Raw genomic sequence first — 15,445 nt, 5'->3', positions numbered from 1 at the left:
ACTGAAAGAATCTGCAGCTCTCGACGCATAAGCTCGTGAATATGTTGGGCCAGGTTAGCTCCACTTCTCAATCTGGGATTTCCACCCCGGTTGGTGCACGCAACGCCGCCTTATGGCAACGCAGTGACGGTCTGAACTTCTGGTGCCTGTCAGACGGGTGCTTCGAGACTTCGTGTCCGCAACGGAGAGGGCTCGTGAAGCTTTCCCCAGACCAATCTGTAGAGGGCGGCCACCGGTGCCGCCACTCTCACTTCAGCGAATGGACGAGCGAGCGAGACCGCGAGACCCACGGGAAGAGGAAGGAGGGACAGAGTGTTCGCAGACGACGGCCGTCGCAGCCATTCTTGTTTTTGCAGGTGACGGCGTCGCTCCGTCGCCGTGTTTATTTATTTACGTCCGCGCCAGACGAGCGTCATCCTCGCTCTTCTTCTCGGCGCGCCTCTGCACGCTTGCCGACGCTCCTCGGCTTCCGAGGAGATGCCACGTCACACGACGGACGCAGCGGAGAGACGCGTCTCCCACTAATGCCATGTAGAAAATCGGACGGACGTATATTTTGCCCTGCCGTGTCGCCTGACACACCCCCCCTTCCCAGACTGCCATAAACATCTCACGGCGACCCGGCGTCGCGAACGCCAATGAACGACGCTTCGAACTGGTGCCGACCTGTAAAGAGATTTCGCCTGTCTCTCTTGATATCTTTGTGTGTGGGTACATCGCTGTTGCCACTTTTGTGTGTGTGTGCGTTGTATCAAGCGGTTGGTGCGGCAGCAATGCGTATGCGTATACAAGGGGCCCCTCCACTGAAAGCCGCTACTGATTAGGCGGTGGCAACATCTCTGTCGCCGCTGCAGGAAGGGGCCTGCGGTTCGCCTGGAATGTCTCCTTCAGTTCCGAGGAAAAGGGAATTGAGATGAATTACGGCAGGCGTTGGATTGTTCGGTTCGGCACGCCGTGTGCTCTTAAATCAACGAGTGGGGGAGTCCCACCGAATGGGCACAGCCGCCGCCGCCGCCTCGTTACTTGAATGTGGCATATACGCGTTCTCGACAAACTGCCGTGTGTGTACTGATCGGTTCGGGTTTTCGCACGAACACAAGCGGTCGACGCTGTGTCGTGCGCGTGAGCAAAAAAAAAAAAAAAAAAACAGGTTTTTGACATTTTTTTTTGTAGGAAGGGGATTCGCGATTTGTTTGTTTGTTTGTTTGTTTGTGCGCGCGCGTACGTGTTTGTGTGTGTGTGTTTGTCTGTGTGTGTGTGTTTGTGAAGGGAAGGGAAGACTCGATTGGCACTCGCTCGCATTTCACCCGCAGCAAGGAATTGTCGCGCGGTCTAAAAATTACCGCGCTTTCATGTTGCCAGCAGAGAAAGCGAAGACCCATGATCATTGCGGTTCTTCGGCAGATCAACACTGCGAATGATGAAGCTGAGAACGTTCTGACCAAACAGGGCGACCTGCCTGACTATAGCACAATGAAATACCGTAATAGCTTAAGGGTTAGAAACCGCTGGGGCCCTTGGTATCGACCAGGGCCACAGAATAAGTACACGCCTCGGAGTAATGACACTTGAGCTTCGTAATGCTTCAAATTGTATTGGCCTCTAGACCCAGATTGAATTGTGTAGAAGCGTCTCCTGCTTATCCATGGTTCTCTATGAGGTACGTGTCGATTTCATCCGGGTCCATGTCACAAGAGCGAATGACGTTTTAGCGAACAGCGACATGTGAGCGAATCGACGTTTTAGCGAATAACGGGGGCGTGTGATAACCCATGCGCCGCGCTGCGCTTTACGCCGCTTCGCGGCGACAGTCTGCGGCGGCTCATTACAAAAGATGTGAACCCACTTTGCCCACCCGAAAACGCCGCTTCGCGGCGTCCAACTATTCGCTGAAGTGTCGTTCGGTGATACGCAGGTGTTCGCTAAAACGTCATTCGATCAATTGAGTGCCTGCCATTCCATCCGTCCACAATGCTGGTGGAGACAAAGCATCCACACCAACGGCACAGAACACGGGCAAGGGTACAGGGCACGAGCTCTTAGCAGTTGATTTCAGTGCGCGAGCGCGGCATTGGCGCCTCCCATGGCTTCGGCCTCGCGTGCGTAGCGTTCGTTTTGCTCCAAGTAAGTGCAAAACAAAGCGTAGTTCTGGTTTTCGCCACATGAGCCGTGTCGATGGAATCTCGAGGCGAATGCTTAGCTAAAGCTTCATTTAAAATTGCAAAACACGTTTTTTCGTCGTCGAAAAAAATAAATAAAATAAAGTTAAAGCAGTTTGCGACAGAGCAACACGATATCGCCTCAGCTTCTTGCCACCGTATCCAAAGCACAGGACTTCCTTTTCGATTCGAAAATGAAGTCGCTTTTCCGAATCGTGCAACGATGGTCACTATAGACCCTTTTCAAAAGTCTCCGCCAACGACTGTCCGCCTGTGCTTGATCAGCTACTCTGAGCATGTATTGGATTCGAGGGCTGCGTCAGCATACCGCGAGGAGTCGGATCAAATCAATCAATGACAGTGGAAAAATAGTGAATGCTTTCAATAAGTTGTGTCACTGTTGAGAGTTGATGTCCGAAACCGTGCTGATATGAAGTAAGTATGTGGTTATTCTCGATGTGGCGTGGATAAATGTTTCAAAACAATGTGTTCGAGCAATTTACAGCAAGTTGAAGTAAGGGAGATGGGCCTGTAGTTCGTGAATTCGTTTTTGTTTCCAGATTTATGAATGGGGATGACTTTCGCTAACTTACAGTCTTTTGGAAGTTGTCCTTTGTTAAACGAGTGCAAATATTATAACGAGATATTTTGATACCCACTCGGCGTATCTTGTTTAGAAATTCATTTGATATATCGTTCGGCTCAGCACTTTGTGTGTTCAGGTTGAGTAGAAGTGATAAAACACACTGTTCAGTCACTACAACGTCATTCACAGCCAAGACTGGAGAATAAAACGTGAATGAGGGTGCATTACCATTATCTGTTGTAAAGACCGAAAAAAAAAAATCATTAAAATATTTTGCAAAATAATAATAAAAAAAAAAAACGCGGTTGCATAACAACAGCATTTTTACTGCCGACGGATTTCGCCTGCGTGTCGTCTGCTTTCTTTCGCTGGTCGGCTACACCTTCCGACGTATTCTGATGCTGCTCCCGACGCCATCTATCAATACATGCGCCCAACGCGCCCTGCCAAGCGACTCGGTCGTCTGCGTCGCCGTCCGCCGTTGATCCTGGCAAGTTTTTTGCCCCTATTTTTTTTTTTTTTTTTTTTTTACAGAAAGGGAGTTATTCTCTGTAATTTTACAAGATAAAACCGACCTGTGAAATACACATTTGATGAAAAGTTTACATTGCTACGTAAAAAGGCCGATTTTTAGGGCCCGTTTTAAATCGAGCCTGGTTACTTCAAACCCCCTGTATACTCTAGCTCAGGAGTTTTGTGCAACAAAGGCAAGAGCATAGGTGCGGGGACATGGCTTTCAGATTTGCTTTCCTTTCGTGAGTGCTCGTAAAAGGAAGGCAAATTCGAAAGCCACGCGCTCGCGCCTGTGCTTTTGCTGCCGATAATCTAATTAAAGTCACTGTATCCCGAGAAAATAACGCCATTGCCTTCCTTGCCTGCTAGCAGGACACAAACAAATACTAGCCTACAGACAACCTAAACCTCGAAAGGTGATTGGCTGATCAGAATCAGTTGCTATGATAATCGACACTCAATTTGGTCCTTTCAAACCTTCAAAGCTTCGAAAGAGTCGTTCTAATAAACAGCCACGCCAAGATAGCGATGGAGCATCAACGTGCTGAAAGTGTTCGTTTTCAATATAAGCGTCTTTGGCATTTTATATGCAGTCAACTCAACAATCTCGCTTATCTGCACATATCGCTTACAGTGAGATTCTTCTTCGTGTGCATTTCATGAAAGGAAACTTATTTTTCAATGCCTCCAAGCACAGACGCCACATGCGGTGGCAATGCGAGAATGTGCGCTTGCTTCGCCTTCGTGTAAATAACAAAATCATTGCATACATTTAATTTATTTATGAAGCAACCTAGTCACCGCAAATATCGATTGGCCCACCAAGACTGGAAAGGTTAAAGAGAAACTGCTCATTTCGCGAACCAAAAAGCGGCCACACGAAGATAGCGCCTGTTTTGTTGTCATCGTGCCTTCTTTGTCACAGTTTTCTTCGCGTTTTTTGTTTAATATTTTTATTAAATTTGACGCTACTTTTCCGGAATTCAGTAACTTTAGTGTAAACGCTATACATACCGAACGATAATGAAACCATGCTCTCGCGCTTGCACGCAAACTGGCATACACTCGAACGTATCGCAGAATGTATCGTGCAACTGGGCACAGCGGTGCACGAGGGCAACAAAGGGTGCAATTAATACCGCTATTCATTCGTCACTTTTTAGTCCCAGATTATCATCGTGAAACGCCGTCGCTCGATATCTGCCAACCGCAAAGCTTAACGATCGAAAGCCGGCCGTTCTAACAACGACGTAACGGATCCTACATACAAATCGACGACAGCGACACCGTTTTTCCTCCACAGGTGAGCCGCTTCACAGCCTACCACACGAAGTTTAAACCCTGCCACAGCTCCTCACTCCAGAGTTGAAAACTTTGTGACCCGTTCCTCTATTTTCTAGAGCAAAGGTGCGCAATCGTTTCGGGCTCGCGACCCCTAATGTTCCTGAACGCCGTCCGGCCACTCCTTCCTCCCCTCCGATTGTGTTAAACAATAACTCGGCGATCTGATGCCCCCGCGAGTTGCGAACCACCCTTTGCGCATCTCTGCTCTATAGAGACGTACGTCGAGTACATAAAAGTTACGTGGGCTCAATTTCCCAGCGCTGACATATACCTAACTTACAATTTGTTTCAAACTTCGTCATTGAGTAAGCTCATGCCGTAGATCGCATGCAGTACTCGAGAGCATAGTTGCTGAAAGGATGAGAACGACAGGGACGTGGGGAAAGTACGATGGAAGGCCACGAGCGCGTGCTGTGGAGGCCGGTCACTCGAAAGAGATGCCCTTCAGTTCCCATCCTGCCAGCGACTACAGTACCTGCCCCTCGGGAGGGTTAATACGTGTTCCAAATTATGTTTAATACCTCTGTACTCTCGTGCTCTGCGGTTCCTCACTCTCGTCACCCTCGAAGACCCGGTCGACCAAAATGCGGATCTTCGGAAAACCTGGCTTGCACATGATCCATCACCCCACCATGCTACTGGTTATTGCTGTAGTTTGTTCTTGCCGAGAAGGACGAAATCGGTGGTGCGAATTGTACGCTGAAGAAGGATACACGCTCAGCATCAAGGACACCACAATGGCTGCTGATGTGACGTGAATGCGAGCGGTCGTAGTTGAAACCATCTCTAGTGAGCTAATGCTCATGGGTGAGCTTCCAAATCGCACATTTGAATCGGGACTGTCGTTATTGGCAGGAGATTAGTGGACTTGGCACAGAGCGCGACACTGTTACGCGAACAAGCGATTGTCAGTTTTTCTCGTTTTTTCTATCCAATTTCAACAGCTGCCATGAAACGTACTCGTGGGGAGGAAATTCCTCCTTCAGGGCAGAAACCAAATCAGTTAAGTGTACTGCCGACAATGTTCTGTCTGAGTAAAACGCAGAGAAGCGTCCACGTCGTGTTCGCGCTAACAGACTGTTTACATGAGCTGCGACCATAGCTCTCGATTATGGCGTCCAGTGAATACTACCAAGGCCCCCTTCTGCCTCTCTGATGGTGGACAAGCGGGAGGAGGCATGCATCATAAAATTCGCGGAGTCTAGACTCCGAAGTCTTATCTGCTCGAGGCCAGTCGCCCGTACACCGGCGGCTCTGCGGCCACCTTGCGCAAGCGCCAGCCCACTCCTCGAGAAGCGACCCCTCAAGAGGGTGCAGAAAGCCGCGCGCACCTTATCGCGGGCAGCCCAAACAGCGCTACTAACTCGCGGCGTGCTTACGTTTTTATGACTCCCAGCGGACGCGAGAATTTGCAGAGAGGGAGCCGCCCAAACGAGCCAGATAAGGCCATCGCGGGAACGCCGTCGCGCTCCCCGACGCAGCAACGTCTCTTTGCCGTGCCCGTGGTTAAGACCAGACTTGTACGTAATCCGTTACAAGTAACGAAATTACTTGTAATCCCTTACATTTATCGGTAATTAAGTAACGGAATAATTACATATTTTCTAGAGTAATTTTAAAGTAATTCCCTTACATTTTTTACGTAACGGATTCCTTGTAATCCGTTACATTTGTTTTCAGGACCAACCCCCCCCCCCCCCCCCCCCTCTAAACAAAGGGTTGTTTTTAGTTTGGTAAAGTCGAGCACAATGACACTATGACGCGAATTGACTAGCGCAAAGGGAGACTTGGCCCTCTTTGGTTCCCCCAAAGCCTTTTTTTGCAACACCAAGCCCCTGAATCTATTTTTTTTCAGAACCTAGCAATAATGTCATACAATCCAAATAAGCATTTTCTACAAAACAAAAAAAAAGGAGGAAAAACAAGCTATATGCGTTTTTTTTTTTTTTTAGTCCCTTTGCTTTTTCTTTGCGATCGAAGACGGGGTGAGGAGGACACCAAGTGATTGTGTGCCTCTTTGAGCAACTCGAGGCGGTAAGTGCACAGACAAGAATTAACAATGTCCTTCTCGGTTATAGTGACTACGACCAATTTCATAATGTCACAACACGAGACAACGCTCCGTCTAGCCTAAAATCCACTAAAAGAGATGTGATAATATGTGAAGGTGTTATTGCCACAAGCCTCCTCGTTCGTTGCTGTACACTCATCATCTTCTCTTCGAAAACAGGATGTATTTTTTTTCTGCTTCTTTCACCTTATTTTACCCTTTTTTAAAGCTACTTACTTTTTTGTAGTCCAACTCCTAGAGTTGGCCCACTTTATTTGTGAATTCCAGCCAGGTTATCTCCTTCTCAGTCACCCTTTTTGTGAGTGAGCTTTTTTCGAGCACTTCGAAAATAGTAATGGTCTTCCTTTTTTTCTTTATATTTTTACCCCAGCAGGACGCATCTTATCTCAAGCAGATATTTTTACAAATAAAACATAATGGTGGCTGAAGTAGACTTGATGTTCTGGGCTTAGGGGAGAGTGAAACTCGTGAGTGGGGCCATGGTGTGGCTTACTTAGTACTCTACCCTTCACTGCCTGTGGCATCAGCGGACATCTATCTGGGGAACACCGGAGTAAACTGCAGTCGGTCCGTGGTCCGCGCGTTTTCGAACGGCACCAAGGAAGGTACACAGAGCAAACGTGCGTTTACATTTCCTTGTTTTAACCAACGTTATAATTAATTGTTGTTATGAGTGTCCTGGTGTTCCTTTCTCGATTACTTATATTTATATATTGGAAACTCTTATTCACCAACGTCTCAACCGAGTCTCGACCTGTTCAGAACCAACGAAAAAAGAATTTTGAGCCAAGCCTTATTTATTATTTTATTATCACCTTAATGTTACCAACTCTACTAAAACTCGAATATCAGGCAACGGCTGCAACGATGAAGCTTTGCTCTATCTTCGAGCTAAATAGTACTTCCATTCCTTCGCTGAAAAATCTCAATGCAGAGCATTAAATATTCGTGAGGCACAATATGGCACTCCCATCCAGTGCCTCAGTTCAAAGGGTGATCAGCGTAGCAGTCGACATATTGAGTAAGAAATAACGTAAATATGTCTTACGAGACTTTCGAAAGTCTGCTGCTACTCAAAATACTGAAGGTCAATGAATGAAACAGGTGGCAACAATAAGATCTTGAATAACCTTATTCCCTTTGTTTCTTAATTGAGAAGAATGTTGTTGAAAGTAACGCCACGAAAGTAACGGATTACTTTTGCGGGTAACGGTCACTTACTTTTATGAGAGGGTAATTGTAATTGTAAAAAATTACAATTTAGCCTTGAGTAATTGTAACTGTAATTCCTTACTATTTTTCAGTAACGTGTACAAGTCTGGTTAAGACTAACCGGGAACAGCGTGTACTCCCCCCCTCCCCCCCCCCCCCCCCCTCGCCCACGCCCACGCCCCTCCCTCTCCTCCCGGCCACACACACACACGCACGCATACGCACGCACACGCACACGCACACGCACACTATAAAAAATAATTTGCAGTAGAACTTACAGAGAAGACGCAAGCGAGCTGGTGAACTTTCAACATTGTAAAACCTTCTTTGGTTGAGACCTGTGTCTGTGTTGTCCCCTTTTTCTTCTCCTTTTTGTCCTACGTCTCGGGTTTTACAATGTTAATTTACAGTACTTTTTTACCGCAAAACTAAACTACAGATCACCGAACGCTCATTCTCCGCCCATGTGCATAGCGCTAATGCTCCGAACCAGATGCGAAAGTTCCAGAACTAACCATTATTAGAATCACAAGTTATAAGTTATTTTCCGAAAATGTTAATGAAGAACGGGGCCGTTTTCACTCGTTTTCCAATAACTGGCGCCCATTCAGCTCCATGTATTCAAAAACTCCGGCCACCATTTTCCTAAAAAGAAAATAAATAACGTAACAGTTACTTCTGAAACTCTGACATCTAGCTCACATTGCTAGTGCTACATTGGGCGGAGAAGGACCCTTCGGCGATGCGTAGTTCATTTTTTGCGGAGGAAAGAAACCGTCAATTATTTTTGGGACGCCCTGTATGAGACAGTCTCTTTGCAGTGAGAAGCTTGCTGTACTCCATCTCAAAAGTTCTGCGCAAGTGTCATCGAAGACACTGCTGCTCGATCAGATCTGTAACTTCGCTGCCCGACTCAAACTGGATCAGCTTCGTACGGCGACGTGCGTTTTCTGTGTATCAGTCGTACTTCACTTGCTAAATTCCTCGTCTGCAGAAGAGACATCAGGCACCCCTTGGGGCAGACCAACTTCCCGCCACCTAACGCCCGATAACTAGACTGCTCCTGAAAATCCCAGGAGACATTGCGGCTATCCCACATCGCACCGCGAAGCACGGGGAATTATGGGGCTGTTTCGATGTACACTCGGGCTGGCTCGGACGCTTCGCATATCCTGGAAGCGGCACGATTCATTCTTCCTTTTGACTAGGGTGACCACCCGTCCTGCGACTCGCGGGACTGTCCTGCATTGAGGGCTCGTGTCCCGCGCCCCGCGAGAAATTCAGAAATCTTCAAAATGTCCCGCATTTCACACTGTCGTAAAATTCACTCCGCAGCTCATGGTGCTACCGAACAGCGGGGCACGGGAAAGCGCGGAGGTCGCATGGTATTCGTGTGAATAGCAATGATATGCCATTTTCAATCCAAGCATTGCAGGAAGCGACCTTTGTTCTTGCAGGAGATTCGACGCGCATGCGCCGTTGTGCCTCTCCCTTTGGTGGAAAAATATCGTAAAAAAAAAGAAATAGCTCGCCAAAAGTTTAAACATAAAATATTGTAATAATTTTCAAATTGCTGTGTCAATGCGAAAGGGTTTCTGTGGATTTTTTTTTTTCTAAAGAAAGCAGCCACATCTGCGACGGTCGAAAAAGAACATGATGTTAAAACATTGTGTATGACCATGTTGATAAAAGTAAGCGTTGACAAGAGACAATAACCCGAAAACGATTTCCTGTTTCTTATTCATATTTCATGCATTGAGTTCTGATATCGTCCATTTTTATATCTTCAACTTCGACACATTTAATAACATGTTTGGAATTAAAACAAATTTATCACTGGGAGGGGAAATTATTTGAGCTTGCGGGCATCTTCTAACTCCGAGTCCCACAAACCCTGTCTCCGGATGAATATGACACTGCAATACTTCGCTCTCGGCAAAAGGGTTTAATCACTCACTCATTGCCTTGGGGGGTTTCGGGATCGGGGGACGGTTAACAGCGAGGCCGCGGGAGAGTCCGCTGCCATAGCAGCTTCTCCAAGTCCCAGCGGTGGTCATCCACACCGCGTCATGGGGACGTCGTCGTCCAGGGTCGCTGTCCGGTCCGCTTGTCGAGTCCGCCACTCGACGTCGTGCCCGCACTCCCTGCGCCAGTGTCCGGCGCCGTCCGAGCTCGCCTCCATGACCGGTCCCTTGTCAAGTCGGCAGCCCAAGCCCAAGCTTCCTTCCTTTGTCTCCGTTCCCCTTTTGAGACCTTCCCAAGTCCTTGTCCCGCCGACCGTCCAATCGGGAACCTTGCTGCGAGCCGACCCTCCGACGTCAGCGCTGGGTGAGGGGGCGCTTGCCCCGTACCTCCCGGAGAGCTCGGACTTTCCGCGACAGGACGGCGACTGGAAACGGGAAGGTCACAGGGAACGAAGGAGCGCCCGACAATACGGCGGCGGGGACCGGCAAGGTCACGGAGCGCGGAGGAGCCAGGGAGAGGGTCCCCACACCTCCCCTCCCTCAAGGCTCGGACCCCGGGGGGCCTGAGGATGCGTGGTCCCCAGGACCCTTGGCAGGGAGCTCGTTCAGCTGAGTGTCGCCGATGACGACGAGCACCCTCGATGATGATGATGGCATCAAACCAGGCAGGTCAGCGGTGAACGTTGATTCACTGGGAAGCTCGTGACCGATGGAGCACGGTCCACGAACTGGTCCGGAGCACCACAGCTCACAACACGGACGGGCACTCGGGCACACACAACACGCCGGCTCTCAAAGTTCGCTTCCGTCCCTAACGTAACAGACAGCGAATCGCGCAAAAACGAATAGCGGCACGCTATATCAGACAGTGCGACGAAACCAAAATCTTTCGATCGTTGGACGTGCCACGAAATAAAAACGAAGCTCTTCATCTCAATACTAGCAGGCAGGCAATCATCAAGAACATCACGCTGCGCGTTCATGAGGTACTTAAGTGGAAAACCATTCCTTAACTAAAAAGTATGAGCACTCAATGCATACTTAAATCGTACATACGCCCACTATACAACATTTGCTCCTATCAAATTCAACCGCATTCTTTTAAAACAGAAAACAATTTACCAGAGCGTTAGAACCGCACACCTCTGACAACAATATTAATCTCCAACACACTCGCGAAGAACGCACAAAACCTCAAAAACTAAGAATAACCTTCCGTAAAACAGAAACGGTCACAAATCCAGCCCCGTTCGCGAGGTGCGACTCGAAAAAACAGGCTGCCAACAACCCATGACGGGCACTCATGCACTCGGCGTTCACGCTACCCGAGCTATACAAACAGGCTACAGCCAAGCTGCGCAGCACGCCTTCATCAGAAGGGGTAATCACCTTACTGAGAGGCCGTTGTTCCGTGGTACCGGCCACTTACACCAGTACAAAAAGAACAGTACCTGGATCGTGCGAACAGCAGATCTCATTGGACAGCCTATTTACACGGCTATGTCCGTAACGTCTGGGCATGTACCAGACGTTACCGCTTCACCGCTCGGAGGTGACCACCCAACAGGAGCGACGAGCGCGTAACGGCGGTCCGCACCGAACCCCGCACGGGCTCGACAACCGCGATAAGCGCATCGACGCACGTTAGAGTTCTCCCTCGGCCAAACCCCGACACCGCATAACTAAAAAGTCTTCCAGCTGATGTCAAGGCCGGCCGGGATCGAGCAATAAAGGTACGCCGTCAACGCGTCTCGCGACTCTTCGACGTTCTCGAATCGAGCAACGTGTCCACATACAAACGCAGTAGGTTACGCACAAAGCTCGCCCCCAGCCAAGTCAACACGCCGCATGACTGAAAAGTCTTCTTGCGACTGTAAGGACAGGCAGGGTTCGAACAATGTAAGTATCCCACACGCGCACCTCTCAACTTCCGCGCAACGAGCGCGATACGAAAATGCCAAATAATCTAACCGGCCAGTCTTGGAAATGGACGAGCTAATAAACTATATTTGCTTTGCATAAACAGTTTCCGCAGCGTCGAAGTGTCTACAGCATTTACCGCCGCGTTCCAACACCCGCTACCCATTCATGCAACGGCTGCAGTTAGTACAGCGACGGGCTGACCCAACGCACAACAGTTATAGGCCGCCGACGGCCATGCCGCTGCCATAATTTCTAGGCTTCCCGGGCACGTACCCGCCGACGTGAACCGTACGTTTTCCCGGGCCAACCGCGCATCTGTACAGGATAAAACTATGAACAACTCGTCACATCATCGCAAGACCGCCACTCCCCTCGTGCAGGTTTTCACTGCACGAGCCCAGCTCTTTCCTCACCTAGCTGTCTTTTCTCCCCTAAATTTATAATTTATCTCTAATCCAGGCCTCTGCACGACCAATTACGTTCTCTACGCGTTCGCGTCCCAACGCGAACCCAAGCACGGCCGAGAACTGTACTGCATCCGGCGGCAGCGCAGAAGCGCGCGCTTGCCGCCGTTCCTCCGGAAACGGAGAAAACGAAATTAAAGAGTAACTCCCGCCGCGAGGCTCAACCATCGATATGGCGGTGTGAGGATCCGGAACCCACTGTGCGCACAATTAAACGGAATCAACCTCACGACTCTACAACCAGATACGCACGGGTCATGCCCATCGCGTCAGACTGGACTCCACGGAGCATTACACACGCACAGCCACTGATAAAGTGAAAACGGAAACTCTGTGGCTTTCTGGATTCCAATATCTGCGCACCAGACATCGCGTACCCGGCACGATTTAGTGGGCTGAGCCCCTAAATGTAGCCTCTGGCCAGAAGGTACTCGTTCAAAGCGATCTTGGTCGGAACCACAAGAGCGCATCCCGTACCTTAAAACGCTGTCAATTAAGGACGCTCAAAACCGCGCCGACAGCTCAAGCAAGGCCAACTGGGAGCTAGCATGCGGTCAAACCAAGACGCTAGTCTCCTCCCGGACAAAATGCAATGCGGGAATAATTTCCAAACACAGTCCATGCAACCGCCATGCGCAATGGGAGCGTTGTCCACCCAGAGCGATGCCTCTTTAACGCGTCCGATCAGTAACAAGCGTTACAAACCATTACATCGATACGCGAACAAAGGCGGTTAGGCGCGTCACATCTCCCAAACCGTGAGCCGGCATCTTTCTCAGCAGACGTGGACGGCCGGAGGCGTAGGTGGGGGGACGCCCGACGCTACAGGCCTCGAGGGGTGCGGTAAATTCGACGCACATAGCGCTCTTGCTCAGCAGGATCAACCTGCCAGCATCCAACGGTGCGCTGGACAGCAAATACTCAAAGCGCTTCTCGTAACGGGGATAAGTAAATTCCTGACAGGCTGGGCAAAAGGGTTAATCCCTTAAAACAGCGGTCAAAATCCGCGCCTCCTAGTCAGACAGGCGATAATGTCAGGGCCTCCGTGCGGCGCTCCCGCAACGAAACTTCGTGCGGCGCTCCCGCGACAAAGATGACCCCCAAAAAGAGCGCGAAACAGTGCCCCAATTCAACCAGAAACAGGTTAAGAATCGAAATGCCTGCCTGATCAAAAATCAGGCCCCACGTTGGGCGCCAGTTTATGCGGGCATCTTCTAACTCCGAGTCCCACAAACCCTGTCTCCGGATGAATATGACACTGCAATACTTCGCTCTCGGCAAAAGGGTTTAATCACTCACTCATTGCCTTGGGGGGTTTCGGGATCGGGGGACGGTTAACAGCGAGGCCGCGGGAGAGTCCGCTGCCATAGCAGCTTCTCCAAGTCCCAGCGGTGGTCATCCACACCGCGTCATGGGGACGTCGTCGTCCAGGGTCGCTGTCCGGTCCGCTTGTCGAGTCCGCCACTCGACGTCGTGCCCGCACTCCCTGCGCCAGTGTCCGGCGCCGTCCGAGCTCGCCTCCATGACCGGTCCCTTGTCAAGTCGGCAGCCCAAGCCCAAGCTTCCTTCCTTTGTCTCCGTTCCCCTTTTGAGACCTTCCCAAGTCCTTGTCCCGCCGACCGTCCAATCGGGAACCTTGCTGCGAGCCGACCCTCCGACGTCAGCGCTGGGTGAGGGGGCGCTTGCCCCGTACCTCCCGGAGAGCTCGGACTTTCCGCGACAGGACGGCGACTGGAAACGGGAAGGTCACAGGGAACGAAGGAGCGCCCGACAATACGGCGGCGGGGACCGGCAAGGTCACGGAGCGCGGAGGAGCCAGGGAGAGGGTCCCCACAAGCTTAACTGCTGCAATAAAGTTAGCAGGTGTATAAACAGTGCAGGATAATAAATATGTTAACAGAGCCTAGGTCCGTTGTGTGCGTGTTAATATATTTCCTCTACACCCCCCCCCCCCCCCCCCCCTTGCCCAGCGTGTCCCGCATTTCGCTAGGAGGAAGGTGGTCACCCTACTTCTGACTGTGAGTTGAGAAGACACGAAAACTAAAACGATCCGAAAACAAGGTTGTCACGTACTCCGCTTTGGTTTCCTTCTGCCTTAGGTTTGGGTTCTTAAATCCGAAAACGCTAAACCAACACGAATTTTGTGTTCAATTCTAGTCTTTCCCGTAGAATCTAACTGTCATGATTCGTCAAGCAATTGATATATCTGCGGAATGATTTATTGCTTTGGGGATCGGTGGAGCGAAGGCTGGTGCTGCAAATTTCAGTGATTCTGGGCTTGATTTCCGCCATCGACCGTATGCAATCTTGATGAGCGTCCTCCGTGTCTTGTAATCGCTACTGCGTGATGCACGTTCAGTAGAAAGACGATGCCAGGGGAAAAAAAGGCGGAAACAAGGAAAGCTGAAGTGGAGTGGAGTGACCTCCTTCCCAGCGCGCCCTTTTCCCCTCGCACTGTCTTTCTTACGTTCCACCTGAATATAGTTGGAGACCTGGAGTCATCTTAGAACACCTTCTGGAGTAGCCAAAACTAAATTTTGTAACGAAAAAAAAAAGACTTTTTCAGCACAAGCAGAGTTTTTATTCTCATTCATTCCACTGCAAATGCTATGCTAACTTATCTGCTCCTGTGTCCGAATAGAATACAGTTTTTTTGTCTTTCAACTTTTGCGCAGCCACTTCTTTAGCACCCATGACATAACACAATTACAAACACTTTAATTATGCACATCAGTGGTATTTTACACTCAGAGTTTTACGTTGATCAAATCAACACGTGGACAATAAATATGCCTTTAAAAATCGAGCCGAACTAATTAGTATCAGTAAAGCTCCGCTACTAAAGTTAATTTATTTTTATTTTTAATTTTATTGATTGTGCCCTCGAACACTCAATGAAGAGGGCTATATAAAGGTGTTAACTAAACATAAAAGCTAAGCATATACAAAAGCCCATTTATATCTAATCAACGTGATTTATCAACCACTTCCAAATACACAATTTAAAACTCTTTCCTTAAATCTTTAATTAAAAAAAAAACAAAAAACTACCAATGGTGTAAGCAATTTGACAGAATGTCAAAGTCTATCATGTAAACTAAGTGCAGTTTTATTTGGGAAAACTTAGCTGCAAGGCAAATGTCGCATCGGCATTGCTCTCTCTATATTTTTTCGTAAACAGCTATCGCGCGCGCAGTCGTGTACTCTTC

This window comes from Ixodes scapularis, unplaced genomic scaffold (genome assembly GCF_016920785.2).
Source record: "Ixodes scapularis isolate PalLabHiFi unplaced genomic scaffold, ASM1692078v2 PGA_scaffold2__306_contigs__length_199485367, whole genome shotgun sequence".
Lineage (NCBI taxonomy): Eukaryota > Metazoa > Arthropoda > Arachnida > Ixodida > Ixodidae > Ixodes > Ixodes scapularis.
This window is presented reverse-complemented; position numbering follows the sequence as displayed.